We start from the raw sequence: 7,531 nt of genomic DNA, 5'->3' as shown, positions 1-7,531 counted from the left end.
TTTCCTTTTTAACATCTGTTCATTTATTTTTATTAGCCCCACTTTACCTCTGTGAATTATAATCACAAGTAGTAGGATATTAGAAGCTATACAAATAAAAAACATGATGTTGAAGATTTTTTAAAAGTAAAAACACATCTAACTCTCAAATTTCCATCTTTACTAGATAATTGCTTTTTTCATCTTTGATAATTATTATAACACTAGAGGCCCATCTGTGCACCAATGGGGTCCCTCAGCCTGGGCTGCAGGGATCGGGCTGAAACCAGCTCTCCAACATCTGCCGAGGAATCCCGTATTGCAAGAGGGCACAGGCCAGGCCAAGGAACCCCTCTGGTGCACAAATCTGTGCACTGGGCCTCTAGTATGCATATAAGATCTTTGATTAATCTTTTCCCACCCTCCCCCCTCCCCCCTGCCCTCTGAGATTCATCAGTCTGTTCCATATTTCCATGCCTGTGGTTTCTGCTCCTGCGTTGAGTATCTGCCCCCTGGTGGTCAGTGTGTCATAGCGACTGGCTGGTTGGCCAGTCGGCCGGTCACTTAGCCTTTTATATATCTACTAGAGGCCCGATGCATGAAATTTGTGCATGGGTAGGGTCCCTAGGCCTGGCCGGCAATCAGGGTCGATCTGTGAGGTGACCAGCACGGCGATCGGGGTCCCCACTGGCACCCACCTTGGCTGGCCTGGGGCCTGTGGGCTGGGGGCAGCTCCTGTGCTGAGCGTCTGCCCCCTGGTGGCCAGTGTGCATCATAGTGACTGGTTGTTCCACCAGTTGTTCCACTGGTCATTACCCCTTTCAGTCAGTTTGCCTATTAGGCTTTTATTATATAGGATATATATGAAAGGCTAATATGCTAAGTGTCCCTCCTATTGTCCAACTGGTCACTATGATGTACACTGACCACCAGGGACAGATGCTCAATGCTGGAGCTGCCAAGCTGCAGTGACTTGGCAACAGCTGTTCTCAGGTGATGCACCCTGAAACCAGAGAGGAGGGAGCCCGATTCCTCAAGGGGCTGCATGATTCCACCTTTGGCCATGGGTTATATTGTTGCTGGGGCACTGATGGCCCCAAATCTGGTTTACTGCACCTGTGCATTTGTGTTCCACATCCTGTATGACAGCCACTTTGCAGAGTGCCCTCTTGCACTCCAGGACCCCTTGGGGGATGTAGGAGAGACGTTTTGGCCTGATCCCCGCAGGCCAGGCCAAGGGACCCCATCTGCTGGAAGGACCCCACTCACTCCACAGACGCTGGGGAGGGACCGCGGGAGGTTGGCTCCAGGGTGTGTCTGGCCCGTCTCGCCCAGCCCCATCCCTCCAGCCACCTTCTAATTAATTTCCTTTCAATGTACACAAATCCATGCACCAGGTCACTAGTATAGATATAATGTTTAGAGCTTTACGAAGTTTAATGATCTGTAATTTGCACTAAGTAATCTATTTTCTGTAGTCAACTAAAAGTGAAAAAAAGCAATGTACTTACAATAAGCTAATTAAGCAGAATATTTATAGCTACAAGATTTATCAGATAGTAAGATTTATATGAAAAACAAAATGAGAGTTTTCAAATGATTACATTCATTGATGCCACATAAACAGTTTAAGGATAAGACATAATAATTTGAATCAAGTAACAAAGACTAGTCCTCAGCTTAGCATAATTTATGAAACCTGCCAGTTTTTTTTAAAAATATGTACGACTTATTAACTTCAGAGAGAAGATAAACTTCCCTGAAGCTTTGCTGGGGAGGGTGGTAATATACTAGGCAGTTAGACAAACAGGAGCAGAGTAGAAACAACAGGCCAGGTACAAAGGGTCATCAGGGTGGAAAGTCCTGGGTGCCTAGCAACAGGCAAAACTGGGCTGGGACCTCCCCCGCCCCACCCCCAACCCCCACTTGACCTTTCCTCCCCTAGCACATCCCTGGTCTTGTGGCTTAGATCCCCTGACCTTTCATATCACTGGACATTTGGTTCAGATCCTCCCCTGACCTTTCATTTGCTGGTCATGTGGTTCAGATCCTCCCCTGATCTTTCCTCCCCGGGCACGTCACTAGCCATGTAGTAGACTCCCTTAGAAGAACAGGGGAGAGGATAGCCTCATAGGACTTCCATACAAGCCCTTACACAACCACTGCCTTAAGCATTAAGCCCTAAGGCCAGTCAGGTTCTGGCCCACATCAAACAACCTTAGAAACAAAGCCTCCAGCCTGTTGGTCCAACTAGAGATAAAATCTAGGCCTCAGCTGTGTTTCAGCTCTAGGCCCAGAAAAGCAGCAAGGCCAGGCAGGGCTAAGAATTGACTAATGACCTCCTGCCCTGACACCACCAATCAGTGGAGAACGGGACCTGAGGGGAACACCCTGAAAGCTGATGAATATTCTAATGAATCCTCCCCTGAAGCCTCCAGAAAAAAGCCCTTCAGAGGAAGGACCCAGCATGACTCCCTCTCTCTGGAGCATGCCCATCCTTTCCCCCTCTTCTTTCCCAGTGTTTCTCTCTCTCTCTCTCACACTCTCTCTCTCTCTCTCTCTCTCTCTCTCTCTCTCTCTCTCTCTCTCTCTCTCTTTCTCTCAAGAACACCCATGCCTCCTTTCCTCCCCCATTTTTTCCTCAAGAAATGTATACCTTTGCTTTCTTTCTTCTAAACTCAAAGTGCCCTTCTTTTGCCTCTGTCACAACTCACTTCTTCTACCTCTTTAAATTTCTAAATAAACTTTTGTTTGTATTTGAGTCTTGGCTCTAAATTCTTTTTTAGAGGTCTAACATCTGGTACTGTTTAATGTTAACAGGTAGTAATATCTTATAGTAGAAATTCACATTCCTGCTCATTTAAGATCCTCTTTCATTAGGAATGGAAGCAGTTAATCCATTTGTAAATGCTTCCTTTGTTAACGTTATGGTGAATGGAACCCATCCCAAAGATGGCTGGCCTTTCTCATGCTATTCCCTAAATCAGTTATGTTCTTCCCCCTCATCCCTTTGCCTTCCCCCCACCCCTTCCCACCCCCACCCCACCCCACCCCCGCCCCCCACCCCGGCTTCCTCCATCCTCCCCAGGTCTACCTTAAGACCCACCTCCTTTTCAGATCCTGGCAGCTACAAAGCTGTTTTCCCTCCCTGATCTCCTTTGGCTCTGAGTATCTTTAAGGCTCTTTTAACACATGGTGTGTTCACAGAACTGGAATGAGACTTGACCCCTCCCAAGGGGGAAAAAAATAAGTTACTTTAAAGGGTTGGTTTCTCTAACAAAATATGTAGGTCTTTCTTTTTTTTATTCTTTATTTGGTCTGACATCATTACACATCTTTAAGAATGTCAGTTACTAGGGTGGACAATACTTGACTTTAGAAGACAATACAATCACAATATATTCTTCTAAGAAGAAAACATATGCAGCTATAAGATATATTAACTGTCTCTTCAAACATCTTAGACCAAGCATATCAAACTTGGGGCCCACGGGCTGCATGTGGCCCACAATGAATAATTTTGTGACCTAGCCAATATAATGGTATGTAAGAAACATTTTAACAAAAATTTTGTCACTTAATTTTTACAATATCCTGTTATATATAATTATTAATAACAAACTATAACGTTCGCTAATGACTGATTACTATAATCATGTTGCATTCATTTCCCTTACATGCCTTATGCGCAGGTGCACCATTTCTCTCCACTAATACCAGCCGCGAATATTTTAGCAGCCGATTGCCACGTCTTTAGTCTTGTACTGACTTGTTTGGTACTTGTTTGCGCAACAGGAAATATTTCGCTTTTGGAGAACAATGAAAATAGGTTTATTTATGTTACGCTTATTAATCTGTGCAGTTATTCAGTGTCTGGTAAGTTAATGTTCAAGAAAAAATATTAATTTTTATTAAAATGTTCTATTATTTTATGTTAATGATTACTCATTTATTTCAGCCCTTTGTATTCAGCATGTCTCTATTGAAATAAACCTATGTTTCTATGAAAATTGAAGCTTTTGTTTTTTTGCAGCCCACATAAACTCAAACCTTGTTTATTTGGCCTGTGTTAGCCTTTAAGTTTGACAGACTTACACTGTCATTGTTTTCTAAATGCTACTATAGCGCCCTCTGGTGATATTTTTATTTAACATTTTTCCATCTCTTAGATCATATTTTCTTTGAAAAAAGGAATGCAGGGAGAAAGTAACAACTTTTATTAACATCCATAGGCCTGGTGCACGACATTCGTGCCCTCTCGCAGCCCAGAAGCCCTCGGGGGATGTCTGACTGATGGCTTAGGATCACTCCCCATGGCAGGGAGAGGCTCCTGCCATGCCCACTGTGCTCACCAGCAATGAGCCTGGCTCAGGTCTTCTGGCTGAGAGGCGCTCCCTCTGTGGGAGCGCACTGACCACCAGGGCAGCTCCTGCATTGAGCATCTGCCCCCTGGTGGTTAGTGCACATCATAGCGACCAGTCATTCTGGCGTTTAGTCTATTTGCATATTAGCCCTTTATTATATAGGATAGTTGACATTTTAAAAAGTACTTTATGTGCATTATTTTGTCTGATTTTCCAAATTTTTCACTTGGCCTCACTTCTTGAGGAAAAGGCCATTTTTTATATTCTTTGGGTCCCCTGAAGACAGCAGGCCTCCCAACAATGAGCCTATGAGGAAGGCAGGGCCAAATTCATTAATCTCAGTGAATGAATCCTGTGTTACAGGAAAAACAGACATTTTTATGATATTTTTCATAAGCAAGTCAGAAAAATCTTGAAGATTTCATAGAATGTAATATTATCTTAATGATGTATAGTAACAGTTAGGAAATGTCCCTGTTCTTAGGAGATACTTGCTGAAGAAATTAAGGATGAATTTTATGAAATTTTAAACTTCCTTTCATATAGCTCATCAAAAGTGTGTGTGTGTGTGTGTGTGTGTGTGTGTGTGTGTGTGTGAGAGAGAGAGAGAGAGAGAGAGAGACAGAGAGACAGAGAGAGACAGAGAGAGACAGAGAGAAAGTAAATGTGACAAAAAATTTTAATTGATACATTTGGTGAAGAGAGGTAGGTGTTCATTGTCCTGATTTTTCAAAGTTTGAAATTTGAAACTTTTTAAAATAAAATGTTGTGTTAACAAAGATGGATGGTTTCCAATCCCAAATTCAATAAATAAATCACTTTTAAAATAGGACAGGTAATCGGTCAACCATGGGTTAAACACCTTCATAGGTCAATTTTTCCTTATGGCTAAAGTTAAAGGGTTCCCCCCTCATCTGCTCTCTGGAACATCACAGAGTGAGCACAATCCCTCTGATTGGTGAGGACAGCTGGCAGGTCCCCTTCTCCCCACCACCTGTCTTGTTTATTCCTAATATTTCTAAGTACACTTAAACTCAATATCCCATATGCAGTCTGAGAAATACACCTATTCAGAATTATAGCCCAGAGAATTTAGGCTATATTTATATATTCTTTAGTCAGCCAACTTCATTGTTGACAAATATTGAGATGTATAAGATGCCTAAATATTTCCTGTCTGGTATGCCATTAATCCAGAATGTTCCTATTCTACCACTTTAAACCAAGGATAAACCATTGGTCTTCTCTGAAATTTCAAGATCTTTTGAGATGGAAATTATAAGAAAACTAGAGGTTCAGTGCACGAAATTCATGAAAAGGGTTCAGCCTTGCAGCTGTTGTGGCTTGCCTTGGCCCTCACAGCCCTGGCTTCATCCAGAAGGTAGTCCGGAAGGACTTCCGGAAAGTCATTGGGCTGTCTGGTCTAATTAGCATATTATGCTTTTATTATTATAGATAAGGCATTTAATAATATGAAAGAAAAATTATATCCTCCTTACTTTATTGCTATTAAACAACACTTTTATCCCTTTCTCCATTTCTGCCAATAAAATTTTGTTCTAGAGGCCTGCTTATATTACAGCTAATGAACTGTGGAACCTGACCTTAAAAATGAAAGTCTTAATAATTAACTGAAAGAGTCTGAGACAGAGATAAAGACATGTACCTTCTTGCAGCTATAAAAAGAGAAATAAAATTCTATATCATAAGCTACTTTTAAAAACCTGACTTGATTAGGTACTAAATTAAGAATGTTCCCACCAAGCCAGCATAGCTCAGTGGTTGAGTGTCAACCTATGAACCAGGAGGTCACAGTTCAATTCCCAGTCAGGGCACATGTCCGGGTTGTGGGTTCAATCCTCAGTAAGGGGCGTGCAGGAGGGAGCCAATCAATAATTCTCTCTCATCATTGGTGTTTCCATCTCCCTCTCCCTTCCTCTCTGAAATCAATAAAAATATTTTTTAAAAAAAGAATGTTCCCAAGAATATCATTTGTTCTCCTTAGCATTATGGAGACATGTGCTAGTTACTAGAATGTCTTCTATTTATTGCAGGAACCCACCCATTGTCTTCACTAGCAGAGAAGTGCCAAAAAGGATCCTGGAACACTGGTGAACCTTGAACCCATGGCAAGGGCCAGAGTTATGCACTGATTGCCTAGTCCAGACAATGGGGGCTCAAGCTATTTCCTGATCAGATAGTCTCAGAGTAAATCCTTCTAATATTTACTGACCTTTAAGATAGTCTGTCTGTTACTGCAATTGCCTGCCTAAAAGCTAGATGTGTATCTAAAATTGAATAAAAGGTTGGCGAGGCCTGGGCACCAGTGGGAGTCCTTTCTCTTGCATTGGGCTTGCCCACCTGGCCCCCAATATTTCCAAATTACTATTTCTTGTCTCCTCTCTTTCATTTGCGTGTGACCCCTCTTCCAGATCCTGAACCCTGAACCATGCGGGATGTGGGGGAACATTCACAATTTATTATTCAAAAGAAATCCATTCTCTGTTAATATGTTTTTTTTAATGTATCTTTATTGTTGAAAGTATTACAGATGTCTCCCTTTTCCCCCTCCTATTAACCCTCACCACCCCCACTTCCCCCAGGCCTTGACCACACTGTTGTTTGTGTCCATGGATTATGCTTATCCTATACAATAAAAGGCTAATATGCAAATAGACTGAACGACGGAACAACCAAACAACCAAACAACCAGTCACTGTGACGTGCGCTGACCACCAGGGGACGTGTGCAGGACATGGTGGGCGTCGGCCAGGCAGAGTGGTGGGGCAGGTGAGCAGGGCACCGGTTGCTGTCATCAGAATGAGCCTCTGGTGGTTACCAAAAATTCTTCGCTCCCACGTACCGTGGTCCTAGCCAGCGCTCACACCTGCTACCAGCACTGGCCCTGCTCACACCTGCTGCCAGAGCCGCCACTCACACCCACTGCCAGCACCGGCCCCGCTCGCACCCTGTAGCCGGCGCCAAAGCCGCCACTTGCACCCGCTGCCGGTGCCTAGAGCCGATCCCAATCACTCGGCACCAGCAGCGGGTGCAAGCGGCAGCTGCCGGCCCTGATCACCCCTGAGGTCTTCTCCACCTCCCCCTGCTCCTGAGGGACAATAGGGGCAGCAGCGACCGCTTCAACCTGCTGACAGCGCTGGCCCTGTTCACACCTGCTGCTGGTGCCA

The sequence above is a fragment of the Myotis myotis genome, unplaced genomic scaffold (assembly GCF_014108235.1).
Source record: "Myotis myotis isolate mMyoMyo1 unplaced genomic scaffold, mMyoMyo1.p scaffold_m19_p_1, whole genome shotgun sequence".
Classification (NCBI taxonomy): domain Eukaryota; kingdom Metazoa; phylum Chordata; class Mammalia; order Chiroptera; family Vespertilionidae; genus Myotis; species Myotis myotis.
This window is presented reverse-complemented; position numbering follows the sequence as displayed.